Source organism: Ochlerotatus camptorhynchus, unplaced genomic scaffold (genome assembly GCF_037179485.1).
Source record: "Ochlerotatus camptorhynchus isolate MF236.1 unplaced genomic scaffold, CSIRO-AGI_Acam_v1.1 ptg000139l, whole genome shotgun sequence".
Taxonomy (NCBI): Eukaryota; Metazoa; Arthropoda; class Insecta; order Diptera; family Culicidae; genus Ochlerotatus; species Ochlerotatus camptorhynchus.
Window position 1 is genome coordinate 12,218 of NW_027040629.1, and position 23,742 is coordinate 35,959.

A 23,742-nucleotide genomic window follows, 5' to 3' on the forward strand; every position below is an offset into this window, starting at 1 on the left:
ACTGTGTAGCGTTTAGTTAATTTTTGTGGAAGTGAATGTTTACCATGTCTACTTAATAAGTATAGACAGTGGTTACCATTTAATCCACAGGTAATCAAAGAGCGGGGACATACCGTACCAACCGCTCCGTATGCAGGATTTGAAAATAGGCTAAATAAATCGTTGGGAGTGACAGAGCTAAGAAAGTTAATGTACACTCCTTGGTTGTCCGATCTCCTGGGATGGAACACAGGTATTTACCCCTTGTGTTCGAGCGTACAGTCCTCCCTCCGTACAAGCGTGGACGGCACCGCCAACCCACTGCCATCCCTCAATCGATCCAGCCGACCTCAGTCGAAGGACAACAGAGAGCGGTGTGCGGACGTAACCTATACGGAGGGAATGCTGTATTCGCCTAGGTTATAGCGCCCTTGCTCGCTACCATTTTCTTCTAGCGGTTGGGACCTGAGCACTAACTCTTGTCCTAGCCCTATATGGCATATGGTTATAGCGCCATTACTCGCTTTCTGAAAAGAGAAGAAGGAAAGGGAAGGAGAGGAAAAGGACTTGGGAAAAGGAAATGCGGAATTCCTTTCCTCATTAGTATTTGTATCGTCAACTTTTATGAAAATTATATAAATCATTTTTCCTTGGTCAGACGTATTATTACGACATTTTAATAAGATTGTATTATCATTTGTTATTCAAAATTTAATGTTATAATGATCAACATAGCTTTGGATTATCCAATATATTTCATAATTTAAAAAAAAAAAAAACATTTTTTTAGCTGAAATGAGTATTTGCAACCTTGTCATACAGATCTGAAAATTAAATCAGTAGCTTGCTTCTCTGCATCAGACATGCTTAGACGGCTTAGACTGACTCCACAAATCAATGGTTGCTACTCCGTGATTGGCCAGAATCAGTGAAATTGCACAGTGAATGGGGTTAGGAGTGACCGAAAATTCTCATTGTAGGGGAAATGGCTCTAATGTTGGCCTATGGGTTTAAGATTAGGCCCATAGCTAAAAATCTGCTTTTTATCAGTTTTATCTAGATGAACGCGTCATTGGGACGGTACTAATGGATATTTTTGATCGCTATTGAAAATTTAATCGACTGCTGAATTTATGTATGGGCCCAAATTAGGGTCATTTTTGCCGACATTGCATCCATTTCCCCTAAAAGTTTCAGTGAGCCGTATGAATAAAAAGAGTTTACTTTACTTTCCCGTGCTTTTCTTACGGGGAAAGTAAAGTAAACGCTTTTATTAATACGACCTAGTGACTCCTTATATTAAAGATTAATGATGACGCCGGCCACGTCTTTGCAACCAGATGGGAGATGGGAAAGAAAGTTAAAGTGACCTTTGTTGTTATGGGGGCCGTGTTTACCTCTGCGTCCTCACAAAGGTCACAGGAGGGAGGTTTTGTTAGTAAGGTGGGGTTCTTTGGACCAGGATTCACCTTGATAAGTGATGTGATGATTGCTTTGATACAATCGCAGTTTGATAAATACACGAATGCGGAGCTATGAGAAAACGAACCAATATTATCAACTCTTTATTGTAAAGATGTCTGGGATTGAACCCATGATTTTCTGCTCAGTAAGCAGAGTAAAATCACTATGAACGACGATCGTTTTTGAATAAACGGATATTGAAATAACGGTTGATTATTTGAAATATACGTATGGTTCAACCAACACGTGACTACCTCTCACCCCAGAAGGCCTGGGTTCAATCCCAGTCGGCGCCGCCGGGATGTTCTGAGGCATAACATCTCTGATCACACCTTCCTTCGGAAGGGAAGTAAAGCCGTTGGTCCCCGGTTCATGAGTTGATGGATCGATAGGTAGGATCCAGGCGTGGTAGCTGCCTCCCTGGCGTCGGTAGCATTGGTGCTCAGCACGGAAAACAAGATCGACGCAATCAAGGAAAAAAAAAACCTACACTATCACGAAGACGACGGCGATGACGACAACAGTGATTTTGGATCTCACTTTTTGTCTAGGATATAACACCTTTGCCTGTACTGCCGCTTGGAAAGCGAGAAAATAATACTCTTTGCCATTTCGAAGAACCAATATTCCAACACCATTCGAACTTTTACTGGACGATACCCATTTTGCTTCGCGATCGCGAAACACGAAACTAAAAATTCTGTAAATTTGCAAACATTAAAACATTTAGAGATAGGTCTTTGCTCGTCGATTACCTTGCCCGTACTCGAAGGAAAGCCAATGTAAGTAATGTTTATAAATACATAGGCGAGACCAAAACGGCCCCACGTGGCTCCTCGCCGCACTGTCACTACCAGTTCCGGGATTCCACGTGGCAGAATTCACCCCAGGGCGCGTCCTAGACCATCCTACCCTACCTAAGTATATGGCAAAAAAAATATTAAACTGGAACGAACTCACCAATTTAGTTGACTGTCCGTAAACTGGGTTCTTCTGCCGCTCTCGAGATGGCATCCATGTTTCCGTTGGTCGGCTGCTTCCCGATGTGAAAGGGTTCTCAGGCCGAAATTGTTCGCAACGTCACAAATTGTCGGGATGGAAGAGGTCTCGGAAAAGTACCGGTCTTACCTGAGCCATAACCGTTGGTTCCGTTACCACTTCTCGAAAACTAAACTGGGGATTGTTCTTCATTAAATGCACTTCAGAACGGGAAATCACGAGAAAACATCTTGACAGCAAAAACGAACGCGTCCGTTCGTCGGCACAGCCTACTTCCGTCACGACACTTTTTAATAAATCATAGCACAAAAACACGACACTCTCCCTTCATCATCCCATCTCTAACCGACGCTGACCAAACGGACAACACCCCTCCCCTCCAACACTTCACTTGCTCTTCCAAACAAACCACCGGCTAAATCTATACACCAAAAACATTTCATTGCAAGATATGTCCACTACGAAACCACTGATATTAATGATATTTTTTATCGTTTTTATCGTTAAAATCGTGACAGCTCCTAAAAATCCAACCGTTGGCAGAGCCTACTCCGAATCGGTGAAGGCGGTAATCGTCGCTTGCACGAACAGTGACGTTTTTGAGTAAGAATTTGTTGAAAAATCTCGAAAACGCCACGTTAAAGTTGTTTGCGAGATTCAAAAATTCTCAAAAATTTCGTTTTCGAGTTTTTTTTATTTATTAAAAGAGGGGATGTTTCTCAGAGTCTTAAACTATGTTAATCATCGATCGAGTTTCCACTTGCTGCAATTACGGCCTCCACACGCTTCCGGAATGCACGGCAGGTTCTAATAATGTAGTCTGGATCCATTTCGCTCCAGGTACAGGTCAATGTATGTCTGAGGCTTGCTGCACTCGGGTGGTGTTTAGAACAGGCCTTGGCCTTCATGATGCACCATATTGAGTAATCCAGCGGATTAAGATCGGGGCTGGATGGCGGCCACATATCCTTCGCCCAGAACGGAAGATGTTCCTGCAACCACTTCTGAGTGCGGTTCGAGGTGTGGCACGGAGCCCCATCTTATTGAAATACAACATTTGGCTTCGGACCGTACTGTTCTTTGATCCACGGAAGAACATACTTACTTAAAATCTCGATGTAGACCTCCGTGTTGACCTTGTCGCCTTCTGGAATGAACACCGGGTCCATTTTTTGCCGTCGGAAGCCACCAATCCAAACACCATAACGCTAGCAGGATGCTTGGTCAGATACACGTTCTTGTGCTCGTCGGCCACGTCTTTTACCGGAAGAGCTAATATACCGGTCGGTTCAGGAATTTGATACGGGATCGACGGTTAACATGCTCTCGTCGGTGAACAGGATTACCGGATTTTTTCGCTTAAGGAAGTTCAAGATTTTCTTGCATCGCTCGACTCGTAGCTCCCGGATGCAGTTGGTAATCATGTGAGTTTTTTTTCGTGCCCTCGACTTCGCCCCGCAATCTTCCTTTACGATCTTCCGTGCCGTAAAGTCACTGATCCCGTGTTCCTTTGCCATTTTCCTTATTGAACGCACTGGATTCACCAGAATCTTCCTTTTGATAGCAGCGATAACCCTCGGAACCCGAGCTGAGCTCGGACGACCTGTAACCACCTTCGCGGATAGTTGTCCTTTCTTTTCTCGGTCTAAAACCCTTTTGACGGTCCTCCGGGACACTCCCACGGCGATTGAAATATCTTTTTGCGACATTTGCGCGTGGGACAAATCACGAATACGCAGCCACTTCGTCATGGTGCAACTGTCAAACTAAGTAAACCATTTTCTTTTATAAATAGCCTACTACGGTATGACCTATAGGTTAGTGCATGCAAAGAAAACCAAGGCATTGTATGCACAGGTGAAACGGGGACCTTATTTGTACGATGGTGCAAACATTATCACGCATACGGTAGATCTAATTTTGTGCCTACTAAGCACAACTCGCCCTTTGCCTCTATTTTTCGAATGGATTTTTTTTTCACAAAATGGAATGTTTTCACTGCAGATGACTTCTAAATTTATTCATCTTTCCGTGTGTACCGTAAGATTTGATAAAGAGAAGCAAATTTTTGAGATTTTGTTAAAAATCTAACACTGTTTCTTGACCCCAAACTCGACCTACGGAATATAAATTAGGTCTAATGCGTTGAAACGCCATTCACGAATGCCATCGGATGAAGATAACAATTGATTCGGTTGGAGCGCTTCTTTTATTTTTGAGAAAAATACAAAACTTTTAATGCAGATTTAGTAAAGCTGAGTTCTTAAATAAAATTCAGCAAAAATTCGAATTTCAGATAAGATCATATAAGATTAGGAGTCCAAAAGCGAGCTATTTTTCTGGCTCCCTTCTAGGACAAGCCTTTACAATTTTGGAAAGGGCCTGACCCCTTTGGCACTACCACATTAGCTACACCATTGGCCGCAGTAATTTATTGTGTGTTTTTATCGACTTCAAGGGGAATGCTGCATGCCTGCGAGACGACCGACGTGAAGTGAGATCTTGTTTGGCTTTCCGTGCGAAGATTTGTTCCAGTGTCTCGCTGTTGTTGTATTTGATCCCTCGAGTCGAAAACATGTTAGCCTTGTTTGGAGAATTTTTCAAATAAATTATAATACGCTCATTACGGCGTGTGCTATACAGTTGGCACGTTCGGTTGTTGGTATGGCAACCGCACAGAGAAGCCAGACCGCCACTTGTAGTGCTGTGCAGTACATGTATGCTGAAAAATGTAGATCAAATTGTAGGTATCGGTTGCGAGGGTGCTCAGAGTGTGCCAATCTAACGTTTCTCTCGGACAAAAACTAAATTGCACAAGTTACAGGGAACAATTATCATGATCATTTTGCTGTTTGTTCCAGCCGATTATCCCACTGTTCGTTATGTGGTACCCATTTGCTTGAGCGTTTCAGATTACAAATAAGCTGCGCAATGCCTGCTACGACTCAGAACAAGACTTCAAAAGCAAAATCGCTCGAAAACATTATTGTCCATTCCCCTATGATGGTGACTCTCAAAATAGTCTATTTTGCAGGTCGTAAAACGGTCTTCTTATCCTGCAACCCCGTCGTCGTCGTTGGTCGGTTGGAAATCAATTGGCCAGTGTGTTGAGCGCATATAGTAATTGTTAGATGAGATAAGTCAAGTGATTGAAGGCGTACACTTTCTGATTTATTCTGTCATATTCTTGCATAGCGCGGGCAATATTTGTGGATGTATTTGTATGTGGGGGACCGATCTTGAATACATATTCTAACCTACCTGTTTTGCGATTTATTCAAGAGCGAAGCTTGAACACAAGAAGCCGCCTGCGCCACCTGCACCATCGCACGCGGGGATTTATTTTAATTCTCTGTTTTTATTACGCTTCGCCGCTGTATGCCAGAGAGCAGGTTTTCGACCAGCCCCGTAGCAGCAACTTTGCCTTGACTGCTGCCAAACGAACAACAATCCGCGCAGCTCCAGTCAGTGCTAGTTTGGCGAGGTGACAATAGACAGCGCGGTGTTGTCTTTTCCCGCGATCGCGCGATATTCCGAGTCTTCGCATCGTGGAACGTTGATTGATTTTCAACTTTGTTTTTGAACGTGTAAACGAATCTGAAGGTGATCACCGAAAAATTACCGTCGCCGCCTGACAGATCGATGTGTACGCGCTTTTTTTTTATCGGTTTACGGTCAAACCGTGCTTTTAACCCTTCGTTCCTTTGAGCAATCCAAGTGACCTTAGTTTCAACGCTCGCCGCCACTCTGGCTAGCGAAACGAAGAAGGCTATAATGACGCACGCTTCAGCGCAAGATAAATTCGTTTAGCCATGTGCACTACTGTGTCCAGCAAAGTGCCATATAGGATGTGCGAGTGCGAAAGTGATTTTTATATTAGAGGCTCATTGAGTGCGTGTAACAAGTGACCGACAACAGCAAGTAGTGTGCAATCAGCCATCAGTGGCAAGTGAGTAATAATGGGAGTTTAATCCAATTTGTGATGTTAAATCAGTTCGTTTACATCGCCTTCTTGGATGCCGTGGAGTGAATGGTGTGCCTTAAGAAGCGGATTTGTACTCTCGAAAGAACGAGCTTGTAACGGAATAATAGTAGCCGTCTAAATTTGGAAGCAATCGTACCTTACATATATTGTCAACAAGAAGCTCTCTGTCAAGTGAGTTGTGTAGATAAGAAGAGCCATTATTCATTTCCACTGTGTATTTACTTTGTTGACCGTACTATTTTGCAATAATTTGAACGGTGGTGATGATCAATCGCTTAAGACTCCAAATCGTTCTCTACGTCGTACGGGCGGTGATATTTTACTTCTGTTACTGTGAGGAGAATAAGTCAACTTCACACCAGTAGCACGCGATCATCGTCGTCATCTTGTTAGCAGCTCCAAAACAAACATGCATTTTGACACACTTCAGAAACACACACGCTTGCTGCTCTGAGGTGCAAAACGTCGAGCTATGCGCTTGTTTGTAACATGAATTATTAAAACGCCGTTTCCCATAGTCATCAACGTGCTTCGGTTGCTAGAAAGTATGTTCACTTAGACACAACATAGCAGCATCTGGCTTGACTTAACACAGTCGCGAGCTGAACACACACATGACTAAGGCTGATCTCTTAATGCATCTTTGCGCCAAAGTGGCAATTTCCGGATATTAGCGTTGTTCGACTTTTTATGTGTTTCTGGAGCAACAACGAAGAAAAAAAAGCGACAACTTTTCGCTAAGCGCTTTTGCGTCTGCCGTCGTCAGAGTCGATGAGAATCCAGTAAGTCTAGTTTTACCACGCAGATCCGTCAGACACTGTATTCGCTGAGGTTCGGTTTGGTTTGGCTGCCTCTCGATTGTGAGAAAGGTATTAATTGAATGATTAAGTTGTTACAATTGTGGCATACTGCTGCTGCGGTTTCTTAAGTCGAATTAAGTGCGCCCCAATTGCTGCCATCAAATTTGTAATTGCACTGCCCTACACTCGTTGGATGGCATTTGAGGAATTCTACTTGATTGCGTGTAACGTCGAGTGTCTACTGGCTCAGCTCAAGTGCCTGATGTTGTCAAGATACGGCACAGATGTGATCTCGCTTGCTATTATGCCCACTTGGAAGGTTGATAGCTCTTGGAAGATGTGAAAAGTTAAGTCACTCAAAGTCGTCGTCGTATTTTTAAGGGTGCGTGCAATATGGCACTGGAAACGATTACAACAAGGCGTCGAACAATACACTGTTTTCCAGCAGAATCAACGATCAGATAAGTGCAAGCACGCGACCAAAATATCAAATTACGCACATTGATGTTGTGCGTTTGCTGCACCTACCTATGCGATTATATCAAGGTATAAACCAACTCACGGTGAAGAAGATAATCAACACATCATTCACCCTCCAATTGCCGGAAAGTGGTTGGTAAAACAGCAGAGATGGGTGCAGCTTGCCACGAGAGCTCTATATATCGCAATCGACGCAGCAGATGTCAAGCATCCGACTCATAAATGTGCCAATTTTGGGAATGCATGGCGTGTGCCACGTGCCAGGTTCAATTTTGCCTCGCTTTCAACGATGGGACCGACGATGGATCGAAAGCTGCAAAGCTTGTGCCTTCGTTTGGTGTGACCATAAAATCTTAATAATGCATTCTGGAGCAGCAGCAGCAGCAGCAGTAGCAGTGTATCATTAAATGTTTCGCCGCACAGGAATATTCTTTCGATAAAGAGCAGTTCTACATGCTTTCCACAGAAGGCGACCCCATCGCTTATGCGGGTACAGTGACCGTCGAAGATATGGTGACGCTGAACTGTTTAATGTGTTTATTGTGTCAACTTCTATGCTAAGAATTTTGTAAATGTACGTAGCTGAAACAAGAATGGATTAATTGCTGCGCCGGAGCAAACAATGATTGAAATTTACAGATTTTCCGCGAATCTCGAAATTCGTTCTCTTAAAATTGAGAAGTGTCATAAGAAAAAGAACTCTAATAAGATTTACATTCAGACTTACCTCAACTAGCACGAAAGAATGCATCAATATTTGAATGCCATATAATTTACAAAATTCCTCAACTACTGCGAAATTCCCTGAATTTACTGCAAATTATTATTTTTTTAATCTCTCTTAATTCTACGAAGACCTCTGAACATCTTTGAACTTCTACAAAGACCTCAACACATTTTATTGAAAATCTGTAAAGTTCCTTGAAATTGATATTTCATGGAACTTACCAGATGTTGATTCAGCAGAGAAAGTGAGCGGATGGCAGTGTGAGAACTGGTATACCCTGATTCAAAGTACCCTTGATATTAGGTTCAATTCATCCCGATTTACTTGCATATTTTGTATGACTCATCCTTTTTTTTTAATTATGTCTATTAAGAGCAATTTACTTTGCTGTACTGTAATAGAGGGGATCGGTGGCCTTAGAGCGGACGTTTTTGCTTACTTAGCAGAAGATCGAGGGTTTAAACTCAGGCTCTTAATATGAATCATGAGTCGTAATTTTCATAACATGAACACATCAGTTTAATTCAGCGTACCGTTTACTCCTTCCAAACTGTTTGCCCCACTGTACTTAACAACTGGAACTGAACACGCGTTAGTTGCAATCGAAACGTCGTACAACAACCACCTGCCTAACTGCCATCCAGGTGCTACGAAAATGGGAAAACTCCGCGTCGTCGCCATCCGACTCAGACAACTCGTGAAGAAAACCATGAAAAAAACCACCGGCTTTCGATTATTCGCTTATCCTCAATCGCCATGTACAAAACTATGCCCGGGCAAACATGCAGTGTAAACGAAGAAAACGAACAGAACGCACATATTTTGGGACAACAAATCATTAGAAACGATGTTTGTCCCTCTTGTCTTCCAGCAACGGCTCCTGTGGATTCGATTTCATCATGTTTCCCTCCCTCTCTTTCTCTATCTCTCTCTCTTCCTAATCCACCACCCGACATGTACAAATATTTGAAATAGTTTTCGCCGTCGTTCCAATGAAGTTGAACTGACATTTTTTCTTTTTCGTTTCGATTTTCTTTTCCAGATCCAGCACAGTTTCAATCGGCATCTAGAGTGAGTATTGGGACCGTGATAGATATCATAATCGCTTTGTATGTAGGTCATATATAACCTTTTATTGCATCCGAATGGAAGCAATTTTCGAGACATGATTCGAGCTGTTCTCCTCATATCGGAATTAGGGGGAATGATATTGAAGAAATCTTCAACGATGTAGGGGTCAATTAAGATATCGGCTAGCAGCGAGATTTTTTTCTTCTTTCTTCCGAGTGGAACACTGCTAGACGCCCGAAATCCCCAAATGGAGTTGTTTTTCGGAGGTTGGATGCGTTCTTTACGCATTGTATGCTTAGATGTAGTTCATTGTACCATCGCACAGAGGGGTATTTCTACAATGTAGTTGGCCTATTGTCGATTTTTAAAAACTACCCAAAATTGATTCTAAATTGTTGTTTTGTATGCTCAAACGATAGGAGAACAATGCTCTATATCTTTTATGTTTTATTCAATGCTCACAACGTTGCGGTATCAATACTAATTTGACTGTTTTTGTATTGTGCAAGTTCGCTCGTTTGTAGTTTTATTGCCTCCGTTTGCTGCTGGGTTCAATGAATCTGTTTGTAAAAAAAATATGCGTTGATCAAGCAGGTATTCCACATGAAATCAGTGGATTTAGATAAATTTTTGGCTTCGTTCAATTTAATACAACCGTTTTTTCAACTTTAATATCATGGTAAGAAAGTTAACATATCATGCGATGCCTTGTATTGAACATTAATGGCACGTATGTATAGAAGATTTTAGCGAAAAAAAATTCTGCGATTATTTGCGATCTTTCGAGATCATCGCAAGACAAGGCGTCCTTAACAAGTTTACCGAAATGAAAGAACTAATGTCCACAACGGGTACAGCAAAACATCACATAGCCGCCCTTATTCGCATTATCGCATAATTATCCACAGTCTATGTAAATCTTAAAAATTGTGTATGGATAATTGTCTACGCAGGGGGAGGGGGGCCAAGAATACCAAAAAACCGTCTGCGTAATTATTGAACAACCCCAAAGATGCGTTTCACATCTCGAAAGGCTGGGTATCTGGTCTGCCTACGACTTTTATTATCTTATGAACTGCGGTTGCTCCTTCCTAGTGTTTTTCGATGTTATTTTCTTTTTCCGACTTTGCATTCTTCCTGTTTTGACGTAGGATTACGTCTTTTGCAATATATATGGGGTGCAATTTCAAAAAACCAAAATCGACCGCGTTACGAAAAGTGGTCAGGATTCGACCACTTCTAACTCTGTCAAAAGCGGATGGATATTAATTCTAATCAAGCCATTCAATTAGAATGTTATCTACAAATCTGCTAAAATTAACACTTTATCAATTTTCAAAAGGTCACTATTGAAAATTGCACGAATGTGCAACTGCTGCTATAATAATGAAAATTATCACTGATTGACTACGAAAAGCGCTTTCCCCAACACAGATTTAAAAATCGAATTCACTCCGGTTGCAGCAGCAGCAGTGCTTTCATCGTGTGGCGATAGTTCTCTAGTACACGATGAAAGCCTGCCCGCAAGCGCGAGCTGCCGCCCACTGAGCGGTCGATTCGCCGAAGAAGAAGGAAAAAGTTGTACCGCTACAGGATTTCAGTTGCTCGTTGTGAGAGCCGCTGTGAGCCATCTATGCCAAGCGCGTCACCGTTCTAAACAATATGCAACTCACCAGCCTTATCTGTGTAAAACACCTTAATAGCTCAACATTACTCAACCTTCACGACAAAATGGTCCTTTTCAAGACCACCATACATTTGTCAAAGAGTATTTTCTGGAAACTTCTCGCGTTAACTTTCAAATAGATCAATCCACATTGATCGATTTTCTTCATCGACTTTCTCTTTCGTTAATAACTCGGCACAAAAAACATGTTCAGCTGTTATTATCGTCTAATACGCTTCATAATAGTTTCTGTTAATAGACTATGTAGAAAAATTAGCTCGACATATGAATGCAGCCAAGTTATCAACGAAAGAGAGAGTCGATAAGAGAATTGATCAATGAGATTGTTCTATTTGAAAAGTGACGCGAGACTTGTCAAGGTCATAAATCGGATGTCAGTTCCCATTAGTATAAATCTAGCTTACCATGTATTTTTAAGGCAACGTTGGGAGTGCAGTTTGAAACACCGAAGTCGGTCACAAAAGTGGTCTGATTTTGATCCAGAGATGATGAATTGTAATACGCCAATCGATAAGAAATTTGTCTACGTATCTGTTAAAATTAAGAATTTATCACTTTTAAAAATGTATTGGAAATTTCACGAATGTGCTACTGTTGCTATTATAATTAAAATTATGACCCATTGCCTGCGAAAAGCGCATTTCAAAATTGAATTCCATCCGGTCTCACCGAACGGGTTTCATTCAATCACCGCGTCTGGTGAGTGATGGTGTTATCACGTATACAACAAAAGGCTCCCCGCAAGCAGCTAGCTAGCTTTGATAATGTACCCAGCAACAAATGCGTCAGGGATTGAAGTGGTAAATACAAATTCTCGCAATGACCGAATACCTCATGACCATGTCCAGGCATGGAAAATCATTTGCATCATTTTGTGCATTCATTTACATTCATTTACCCCTAACTTTTTTCATCATCTGAATTCTGCAAAATAATTTATGGAGCTTTTGTAGGTTTTGTTATTAGGTACAACTTTTGTTAACAACTCAAATCCGTATCTCTTATGTATGATGAAACTGAGTGAACAGAAACCACTAATGTTTTTCAATGAATGTATTTTACATTCACTGAAAAACAGTAACAAGTTCTGCCCGCTCTAATTCGTGATGCATAAGAGATACAGATTTGGGTTATGGGCAAAAGTTGGAGCTGATAACAAAACCTACTAAAGCTCTATACATCATTTTGCGGAATGCTGTTGATGATAAAAGTTAGAGGCAAATGAATGTAAATGAAAGCCTGAAATGAATGTAAGTGATTTTCCATGCCTGACCATGTCTATTAGCCAGAAACACTTGAAATTAAGGTAAGGTTTTTACTAGGATGCTAGAAAAAGCAGAAAAACTCGAATTTATATGGTATATCTCGCGACCGGAAATATATATCAAATAATCGAATAAATAAATTTTCGCTTTTTTATCATCTATTGAATAAGCGTTTTGTGCACGAAATTGCAATAGTTTGTCATCAGAAAACGAGGCGTTTCCGTGATATGAAAAGTGGTTTTCCTAAAACAGTCGCCGTATATTGATACCGAGCACTGAGAATGCCGGATGATACCTATCTTTATGCCTTTTGATGCATATTTTAATCCCCTCCTATTACAAGAATTATGCAAAAAAATCTTTCCTAATTCTCTTAATAGTAGGGGTCTAAACCATAGCATACCGTCCGGTATGCTTAGTTTCTCTGTGATAGATGTGTTTTCTTTAATTCATATTTCATTTCCACACCGCATCATCTCCAAGAACATCGAGGAAAAAATCAACAGCATTGGTCTAAACTGGCTTCCAAGCTTCCAACCCATCGGTCCTTTCTGAGACCACAAATTACTGATAAAAGAGGTAACTAAAGAGTTCAAGTAAGAGCTTGTATCCAAGACATGTCGTCCAGAACACCGATAGAGCACCTCAAAAACATAACTCTCAAATTGCTTCCGAATTTCAACCTATCGAATTTTTTCACTGATAACGAGTTAAGAAATCAATTTAATATCCACTGTACTTTTGCTGTGACATCAAAACTACCTTTCGTAATCCTACGTCAAATCTACGGTCGTGTCTTGGATACAACCTTTTACTTTTTCTTTGTTGTGTCCTGTGCTCACGGTCCAACTTGCCAGCATTATTCCTGCATCACTGGACCGATATATAATTGGTTTGTCAAAACATGCAAACTGTCAGAAACACCAGGTAGCCAAAAAAAACCATAATAAAGGGTGATACGCTCAAAATTTGGTCAATATCAACTTGACGTATTTCTTTCAATTTTGCATTTAAAAAACCTGAACACCCCTCATTTTGAAGGTGTGTGTGTGTAGAATGTTGCTCCTATTTTGATTTTGGAATTCACTCTTCAGTTGTCAAAATGCCGTCCAAGCAAGAAGAGCAGCGTATCAAAATTTTGCTCGCGCATCGCGAAAATCCGAGCTACTCGCACGCAAAGTTGGCAAAATCGCTAAAAGTTGCAAAATCAACCGTTACAAATGTAATTAAAGTGTTTGGGGAACGTTTGTCGACAGCCAGGAAGTCTGGATCGGGGGGAAATCGAAAACCGGAAGCCGCTGAGACGACAAAGAGAGTTGCCGGTAGTTTCAAGCGAAACCCTAACCTCTCTCTCCGAGATGCCGCAAATAAGCTGGGTGTATCGTCTACAACCGTGCATCGAGCCAAAAAACGAGCCGGACTATCGACTTACAAGAAGGTAGTGACTCCAAATCGCGATGATAAACAAAATACGACGGCCAAAGCGCGATCCCGGAGGCTGTACACGACGATGCTGACGAAGTTTGACTGCGTGGTAATGGACGACGAAACCTACGTCAAAGCCGACTACAAGCAGCTTCCGGGACAGGAGTTTTATACGGCAAAAGGAAGGGGAAAGGTAGCAGATGTTTTCAAGCACATGAAACTGTCAAAGTTCGCAAAGAAATATCTGGTTTGGCAAGCCATCTGTACCTGTGGCTTGAAAAGCAGCATTTTCATAGCTTCCGGGACTGTCAACCAAGAAATTTACGTGAAAGAGTGTTTGAATAAACGTCTGCTGCCTTTCCTGAAGAAACACGGTTGTTCCGTACTGTTTTGGCCGGATTTGGCATCTTGCCATTACGGTAAAAAGGCCATGGAGTGGTACGCCGCCAACAACGTGCAGGTGGTTCCCAAGGACAAGAACCCTCCCAACACGCCAGAGCTCCGCCCAATTGAGAAATACTGGGCTATTGTCAAGCGGAACCTAAAGAAGACCAAAAAAACTGCTAAGGGCGAGCAGCAGTTCAAGGCAAACTGGCTTTCTGCGGCGAAGAAGGTGGACAAGGTGGCTGTACAAAATCTGATGGCAGGGGTCAAGCGTAAGGCCCGGCAATTCGGATTTGGAAAAGCGGAAGCCTAACTGAATATTTTTCCTGAATTTTATACTAATTGAACTTGCAAAAGAAATTTAATTTGATTTTTTAAATAAACGATTTCACCGATTTACACGCGTTTTCCCTTGACCAAATTTTGACCGTATCACCCTTTAATTCGTATTTATCAAAAAATTGCAGCTTGCTCTATAACCAGTACTGCCGGCACAATCGGCACACTGAGAAAAAAAAAGTTGACCCAGGATTGGAGTGATTATTTTCAATTTTCACGAATGTTTTTCTTTCCGTGTAGTTTTTTTTTTATATTTTATTATTATAATTATAGGACACCCTCCCAAAACATGACTTCGCACCTGTTTTATCAACAATAATTATAAATGTTGTCTAATAAAATCACTATTACTTATCAATAATAAAAGAGGATTTTTGACAAATTGGGTAGGTTAAATATGTTTTGCCCGCTAGTATAAGAAAATTCCCCACTGTGCATCGTCCATACAGAATGCAAGCGTGGTTTTTCTCATCACCTTGATCGAGGATTACAGTTTTTTACCGCAATATTTCGGCTGAGATGTAACAATATAATTAGACTTGTGTGGACAGCAAATGGTCGATTCATTATTCTTAATTATCGACGGTTTCGCAATTTATAAACAAATTTTCATGCTCGCCTTTGACTGTTGGCACTTTTTGCACCTGTGTCAGAGACTAGCTACATTAGACAAATTTGATCTATTATTGTAAGACCCTTCGCTTAACCGTGCAGTTTTTTTCAGCCTTCAAAACTTATGTTCAAGTTTCGTTAGCGTGTTCAGATGATTGGAAACGAAAGTTCAATGCCCGACCGTGACTGTTTCGATTTAATCGAATCGATGAACTGAATTATTGAATGTACAACGTCGTTCACCTTAAACTTTCGACATGCTGGCAACATTCTCAAAGCATACCTATAGTGATGCAGGGCAGGGCAGACACGGTCTCGTCTAGTCAGTCGTCAATTGGGGAGTTATTTTCAGAAAAGAACGACAATATGGCAAAGATCCAAGATCCGTGCTTGATTTTTAGCAGCGCTGCAACGTCCTATTGGAAAAGGGCAGATTCTATTGACGTCACTGTTCATTCATAAAAAAAAACGTACTAGATTTCTATTTTGGTACCGCTACAGCTGTAAATGCTTGCATGAATAAATTTCAAAATAGGTAGTAGAATGTACCGTGCGGCACAATTATACGCAAATTAAGCCCAATACATTGTGCTAATTGTGTCATCAAACACAATTGGAAATAAACATCAGTAGTCACAACGGGTCACTATACGATGAGCTTCGTTTTTCACACGCACACTTTACGGGTTGACTTGACAGTGACACTGACTCGTCCGACTGCGGATTACCGGAGGGACGGTAGTGGCCCATTCACAATTTTCTGGTGCCTCATTAGCGGTTTTATGACTCCAGCCAAACACAGCGGTTAACAATAAGCCGCCTGCCTCACCTTGAATTTGAAACTGCATTAGCTATGGGCGCACAATGTAGATGGCGTGACAGATATCCACCGCCGTCGAACAAGAGTCGGAGGGGGCCGAGGAGAGCTGACAACCGCGCACTCTCATCTACCGAAGCGACAAGTGATTTACACTGAAATTTTCAGCTACCATGTTAGATAAACAAGCACCCTGCCTTTATGCTAATGAAATAACTACAGTGTGTACGGAAATCCAAATAAAATGCGAAAACAAACTAGCACAAAAAACAAAAACCCATGATAAATGCAACGTGTTTCACTGTATTTATTTTTCATACCATCTCGCGATTCACAAAATCCCTCACATTTGCATGCAAATGACGTGCAGCGATGTCATTCGCTTCATAATTCAATAATGATATGCCCCGTATCTAAGCCGCATGACGCTGGTGGGGTACCTTGGGACACCAACACTGGCGAAATGGAATAAAATAAGATGTAAAATGTCATAAATTGAGGGCTTCCAAAGCAGCAGGGATCGCCCGTTAAGTCGCAAACGAAATTGACATCGACTTGACAGTTAAAGTAGGCTCTGTCCGGAAGGTTCACAGGTTCATTGTTTCCAGTACGTACCAGCACTAAGAAGCAGCAGGTCATGAGAAATACCTTTTGGAATGAACTGCTCAAGCTCGCGGCAGGCGGCTCCACTTTCGGCACGATAATGCGTTCGCTGGTCGTGACATTTGTTTACATCAACGTGCTCCACAATTGGAAATTACTCATAATCCGTGACCACGCGAGTGGAAAAGCCTGGAAAACACATGACCGACATGTCGTCCACTAGTCAGCAGATGCTCAGCTTTGTACAGCACCCCTGTGTAGCGAGCGGTAGGACGGCGTTAGGAATAGAGAAAAGGACCTGGCTTTGGACATGTAGAGCAAAACTGGAACAACAAGTCTGTTGTGTAAGGTTTCTGCGCTTTTCCGTGTTACAATCTGTTGTGCTTTACCGGTTCAAATGTCGACGGGATCGGGACTACCACGTACAAGTGAGTAATTCTATATCCGTGGATCGCTCAATTTCAGTAAATGGCTGGATTATCATTAGTTTTATTGGAGCTTTCCTAAGTGAAGCAGTGCACAATTTCTTTTCAAAGACAGCGGAAAGTTGTTTGCTTATCGGTTTCAGACTATCTGGTTGCAAGTTGCAATAGAAGACCGTTTTATTTTGTCGTCTGGTATGAATCATCATGACGATTATTTTTTTTTTCGGGTTTATCAGTACGAACATATTTGTGTAAGTAGAATTACCAATGCGTCAGCAGAATTGCTTTGTTCGTGTCAGTGTTATACATGAATCAACTATGTACAATAAACGTTCGATAACTGAAAGGTAGCGTTCATTAATTATATCACGGAAGATTTGGCCAAAATTGACCCCTCCCTCTGTCACGCATTGTCAGAATTTTTCGATCACTTGCTTGAAAATTATGTTAAGTTATCAACCCGGGAATGATTTCGAAGTTTGTTTAGCAATGGATTTTATAGATTTTTAACCAAAATCTGATCTCTTATTTATTTCAGTATAACATTTAGAAACAGTGGCTAACCTCATTCCTCTTCCATTTGTGGGTCGGCTATTATGGTACGCCTTTAGACAATTATTCTTGAAGAGTGGACCTAAATTCATCGATTTGAGATCTGATACTGAACCGGGAAATCGGGAAAGAACTTCAAAATCACCGGGAAAAGCCCGCGAATTTCGATGAAAAATCAGAAAAAAAATAAGATTATGGACCATGAAAAATGTTTGAGACCCTTAGAGTGGGCTTGATTTTTGAACAAGTCACTTTCAAGAACTTTTAAGAGAATTTTGATGAATGAATTCAAGAGGTAGTTCGGAGAAAATTTCCAAGGGGGTTTTAGGAAGAACTCTAAGAGAGTTTTAACAAGAACATGAAGACAATTGTTTGAGTTCGGCGTAGAATTCAATTCTGAACTCACACACTTGCCATCGAGTTCTAGTTAAACTGTGGTTAAGTAGTTATAGGAAAAATGACGACTGTGAAGAGGATTTCAGTGAAAATTATCAAGGGCATCGAATTGAGCGGACATTTCCAAAAAAAGATCTCAGAAGAGTTTTTAGAGAATTTATCGCTTAGTCGGGCAATTTTGGGACAATCTTCCACCAGAAATTATAATAAAATTAGGCAACTCATTGCTGATATTTTAGGAAGGGCATAAATAGACCCTATTTTCTCGAGGGTCTGAAGACAAAATCTCAAAATAATGTTGCAAGTGGTAAGATATGTAATTTGAAACTGCTTCCGATACTATTATAAGGTAATTCCAAGTAATTTTTGCTGAAGAATTAAGTGAAGTACTTCAAGATAATTATGAGTAAAAATTCTATATAATCCTGCAGTGGGGAACTGCAGTAGAATTCTAAAGATAATTTAAGCAAATTTTCAATACTGACTGATGCTTCAGTGAACTCCTGGAATAATCCTAAAAAATCAAAGAGAATCCTAGGATGAATTACATGAATTTTTCGCAGTGTTCTGCAGAGAATTTCTTGACTGTTATAAAGAAATTAAGGGACTCCCAGAACAGTTCATTTTAGAAGAATTCTGAAAAGAACGCTGTGAAGTAGAATTATTCTAGAGGAAACTTAAAAACATTCCAATAAAACCTTGTACAGAATTCTAAGCGAATTTCCATGGTAGTTTAACTCAAGGTAGTCTTCAACACAAATTTTAAAGACCGAATGCAGAAACACATTCAATATCCAGGAAAAATATAACTGTCTTTGTAATGCCCCATTTAACTCATTGATCCCTTTTGCTAAATCGGATTTTGATTTATGCATGATTGAATTGTACGTAAATTTACAAAATTCAGGAAAAAACGGGAAAACAGTAAATTGCTAATCGGGATAATTAGGCAATTGCAAATTTATTAAGAACTTTTAATTCCCACCTTTTGAAGGCTACTCCCTTCAAAATTGACTCAACAAATCAGGGGGTAAAAAAACAAAGCAATTTATTTGTTGTTCATACTAATGCGTAATTTAAACTAGATCTGTACGCCGCTAACCGAATGAACAATACAGCGGCGTGATTTCTTGTTCACTATATTCATCTGACAACAACAAAAAAAAGCATGAGGGGCGGAACATTGCTGTAATAATCCTTGAATGTCTACAAAATTTGCTTAGCTTAACTTCCCAAATCAAAGCCTGCAGCTTTGAAGATTATTCTAAACTTACAATTCTCGCTGAATTTCTATGAAGTTCCTTGAACATACACGAAGTTTGCTGATCTTCTACAATTTTGGATGAATTAAAAAAAAATCAGCATTTCTATGAAGTTCTTCGAAGTTCCTGGAATTTCTACGAAATTCGCATAAATTCTACTAAGCTCTCATAATTATTAGCTGCATATCTTCAAAGTGTCCTGAAGTTCTTCAAAATTTCAACGGAATTTCCAAATGATACTTTAAGTCGATTAAACTTCTCAGAACACTGAAGCTAAATGCACTTTTATGCAGTTCTTTAAAAAAAAAAATCAAAATTCTCTTAAATTCGACGAAGTTTACCAAAGTTTTATAAGGTTCCAAGTTGTATGATGTTTTCCTGAATTTCAATTTACTCTGAATTTATTCTCTAAGAAATTCTCCAAATTTAGCATAAATTTCCTGAACTTAGCAGATGTCCTCTGAACATCTGTAATGAGTTTTAAAAAAAAATCACTGAACATCAGCATAGTTCCTGAATTTTCAACAAAATCGCTAAATTTATTTAAAGTTCGTTAATTTTTCACAGTATTTGATGAACTTCTACAAAACTTTCTAAGTTCTACAAAATTATCTGAAGTTTCATGTTCAACTGAATTTCACTGAAGTTCTATGAAGTTCAATTAACTTCCCTAAAGTTGCTTGGCTTCTCTAGACTTTGCTGAATGTTCGGAATTGCTACACTTCTAGAAAGTTTTCAGATCTGCAACGCAGTTCAGTTTTAAAAAGTTCTACGATGCTTCTTGAAGGTATATGAAGTCTACGAATTGGTATCTTCATAAAAGCTTGGTTATCTCGTTGCTAAAGGGTATTTTGATGCATTTTTCAAAACTTCACTGCCCATAAAAGCATAACTGTCCCATATGGATTTTTGTCTGAAATGAGTTATCCATTAGAATTGATTGCAATCTTCCGCTATTTTGCACTGTGCACTAAAAGTATCAGAAAATATCGTGAAAAATACCAAAACTGGGTTGACCCATCCATAAGTGGTTTCGGAGAAATAAATTTTCAACAGCGTTTTTCCAGATGGGTCTGATATAGTTTCATGGGCAGTTATTAATTATTAAGTCGACCAATCAATCAGAAATATTTCGACGCATCTGTTAAATTTAAGTCAATAGTAACATTTTTTTCAAAATTTCACTATTGAAAATTGCACGAATGTGCAACTGTTGAAATGATAATTAAAATTATCACCGATTGCCTGTGAAAAGCAATTTCCCTAACACAGATTTCAAAGTTGAATTCCATCCGGTCTCACCAAACGGTGTTTATTCAATCACCGCGTGGTGAGTGGTGGTGTTCTCCAGTACACAACGAAAGGCTGCCTGCAAGCAGCGAGCTGCAGCCGACATGAGCATCCATAGAAGGAGGAAGAAGTCGCAACGCTATTGATCGGAATCAGTAGCTCTTAGTGAGTTATTATCGGCCATCTACTAGTATGTCAAACGTGTCATACTAAAAAGTATAAACAGAGAGAACCCCACTCAAATTCCTATTCCTACACAAAACACAAGCTCCTGCTGCAGTTAACAAATAAGATTTATTACATAAGCCCACGTAGTCCTGCGTCACCATTACGTACAACCCCATAGGGCAGTACCTTGTAGTTTTTGAATGTGCAAGGAACTTCTTAGAAAATCATCCAAATTTGTAGAAGTTTAGGAATTTTCGGAAGTATTTAAGACATGCAGTATACTTTTTAAAACTGTAGGGTTTGATTTAAGAACTTATTAGAAGTTATGGGATTATTGTTTCGAAATTCATAGGAATGGTTCAGGGTCATTTCTGAACTTAGGAAAGGACTAAGATGTTGGACGGATTGAGAGAACGTTTAAAAATAATAATTATGAAACATGACAGATGTTGATGGACCTTCATAGAAGTTGAGAAAATTTATAAGAATTAATGATAAAGAAACTTTGTGAATTTTTGAGAGACCGTATTTTTTCGTGGAAAATGCCACCTTTGCCGCTTGGTAAGTAAGTTACTTAATATCAATATTAAGGTTTTTGTACCAGTTAACAAGACTCACGCTGGTCCACGCCACTACCGAATGCAAACGGTATTTCGAAATACGTAGATTTTAATCTTCAAAATCAGGCATGTTGCTCAATGAGCAGGATCCAGCTGGATTATCAAGTTGAAGTAGTCGTTTTACTGGTGTGGCCAGAAACCTACCGACAAAGTCGTTCAGAGTACCAAAGCTGCAGCAAAAGATCACGTTGGAGATGTCGCAAGAGCTCCATTTCTAAAGGGCGAAGTTCGGGGAACGTTCAGGGAAAGTTTTAGAACTTCAAAGAACTTCATATATCATTGTGAAACTTCAAGTATATTCGTGGAAATTCAGAAAATTTCGTCAAAGTTTAGGTAACTTTCTTAAAGTGCACAGAATTCTTAAGAAGTTCTGTACATTTTGTAGAAGTTTATTGAACCTTGTAGAATTTAAGAAAACTTTGTTAAAGTTCAGCGAACTCAAAACAAATTTGAAGAAATTGAGTAAACTCCGTTAGGAGCACTGATAACTCTATATAAGTTCAGAGAATTTTGTAAAAATGCAATGATCTTTGTACAGCTTCATCAGGCTTTGTTGTTAAATAGCAATATTTAGAGAACTTTAGTGGCTTTTGCAAAAAAAACAAGGAACTTCGTTGAAGATCAAAGATCTATATTTAACTTCAGAAAATATCGTGAAATTTCATGGACCAGGTAGAAGTTCAGGAAACATAATAGAAATTCAAAAAACTTAGTATATGTTCTGGAAACATCGTAGAGCTTCAAATAACTTAGTAGAAATTCAGGGTACTGAAAAAAATGCCCACGGTTGAACGTCTCGATTAATATTGAAAACTCTTCTGCAAAGAAGTGGAATCTTAGTACATATCTTGGAAGCTTCGTACAAGTTCAGAGAACATTGTTTAATTTCACGATACCTCACAAATATTCAGAGGTTTTATTTTAGGTCAAGGCATTTCTTTACATTTAAATCGATTAGATCTACTTCAGGAAAATTTAAAATCAATAAACATCGTTCTACGAAGGAAAGAAGATAAGCACAAATTTAAGAAATACAATGAACTTTGTAGTAGTGCAGCGAACTTAGTAGCAGCTCGAGAAACTTAATAAAACACCAAACAAGTGCAGGGAATTTCGTAAAAGTTAATCGAGCTTCGTAGAAGTTCGTCATACTGATCAAAAGCGCAGTAAACTTCATAGAAGGCATTTTTGGAATAGTGGAATAGACATGTCTTCAAATTTGCCATCACTGTGGTGGGTAGCATAATGAAACTACAAGGACTTGTAATTCTTATTTGAAAGACTTTGATTTCAAGAGCAAATTTTCATTATGTCGTAAGTAACATTCGCACCGATCCGAGAAAAATAAAGTTTTGTTTTGATGACCGAAAAGTTATTCCTATTTCCAATTAAACACATATAATCTCATAGTGATAGCAATGTTTAACATATTTAGCCGGGTTTTAATCATACAAAGGCAAATCGCTAGCTTTCATGCTAAGAAATACTGGTTTTTGAGTCAAAAGTTATTATACGTCGTTTGGTGGCCCCTATTGTTACTTAAGTCAAAGTGTATTTACCAGGATATTCGGGAGAATTATCAATTACGTCTCCTTACGTGCAGCCCATTCATCATTTTAGGACCACCGAAATCATCTTAGCAACAAACAGTTCGATTTATTCACTTTAATAATGAAAAAGCAAAACGACGAAAGTATACTTTTCACGGGTTTCTCAGTGCTGATACTTAAGGCAAACGGCATCTCCATAGAAATCGGGTGACTTAAGTAACATCGAAAACTATTTTGATCGGAAGGTGATTACGTCAAAAAGCAATTCGACTGGTAAATAAATTTAAAAATGGGATGTGATCCTATATTCGGACAGTATATAGTGTAATAGCAGGAGCATCGATTGACACTGATAGCTCGACTTTGTTTACCTTTGTTACATTCGACGTAATGAAAATTTGCTCTTGATTTATAATTTACATGTTTTTGTAGAATTCGATATGCTACAGACTTATGATTGTACTAGAACAGAGAGTTAGCTTCTTACGACCTCAAATCTTTGCATTATTATCAGGTTAGGCTTAAGGGGGGACACCTCTTGATATCTTAAAAAAAAAAGTATATTTTGTTATTTTTTTAGAACATTAGAATAAATGCAATTACTTCGGGTTTTCAAAATGTGATTAAGCAACATTTCAGCATTATTTTCGAAAATGTTCAGCCCAAAATATTACTTTTTCCGCTATTGGCAGCCCTGCAACCAAACAGATGTAGGCGATGTTTGAAACATCGTAGAAAATAAATGACTATTGTTTTGAGTTCTTCTATAAAATACCTAAAATCTAAGAAAAGATTTTTTTGAAAATCGCAAAGTTACCAAAATGGTGGCTTTTGAAAAAAAA

At 39.6% G+C, this 23,742-nt stretch overlaps 1 protein-coding gene across 1 annotated transcript in view; it reads left to right on the forward strand.

The window, feature by feature from the left end:
* The first annotated feature begins 6,138 nt into the window (after nucleotides 1-6,138).
* Nucleotides 6,139-23,742, forward strand: part of LOC135700603 (semaphorin-1A-like) — a 71,755-nt gene continuing 54,151 nt past the window's right edge. Inside the window, exons 1-2 of the mRNA XM_065221143.1 lie at nucleotides 6,139-6,598; nucleotides 9,477-9,505. The gene's annotated coding sequence lies outside the window, so the exon portion shown is untranslated. The remainder of the gene's footprint in view (nucleotides 6,599-9,476; nucleotides 9,506-23,742) is intronic.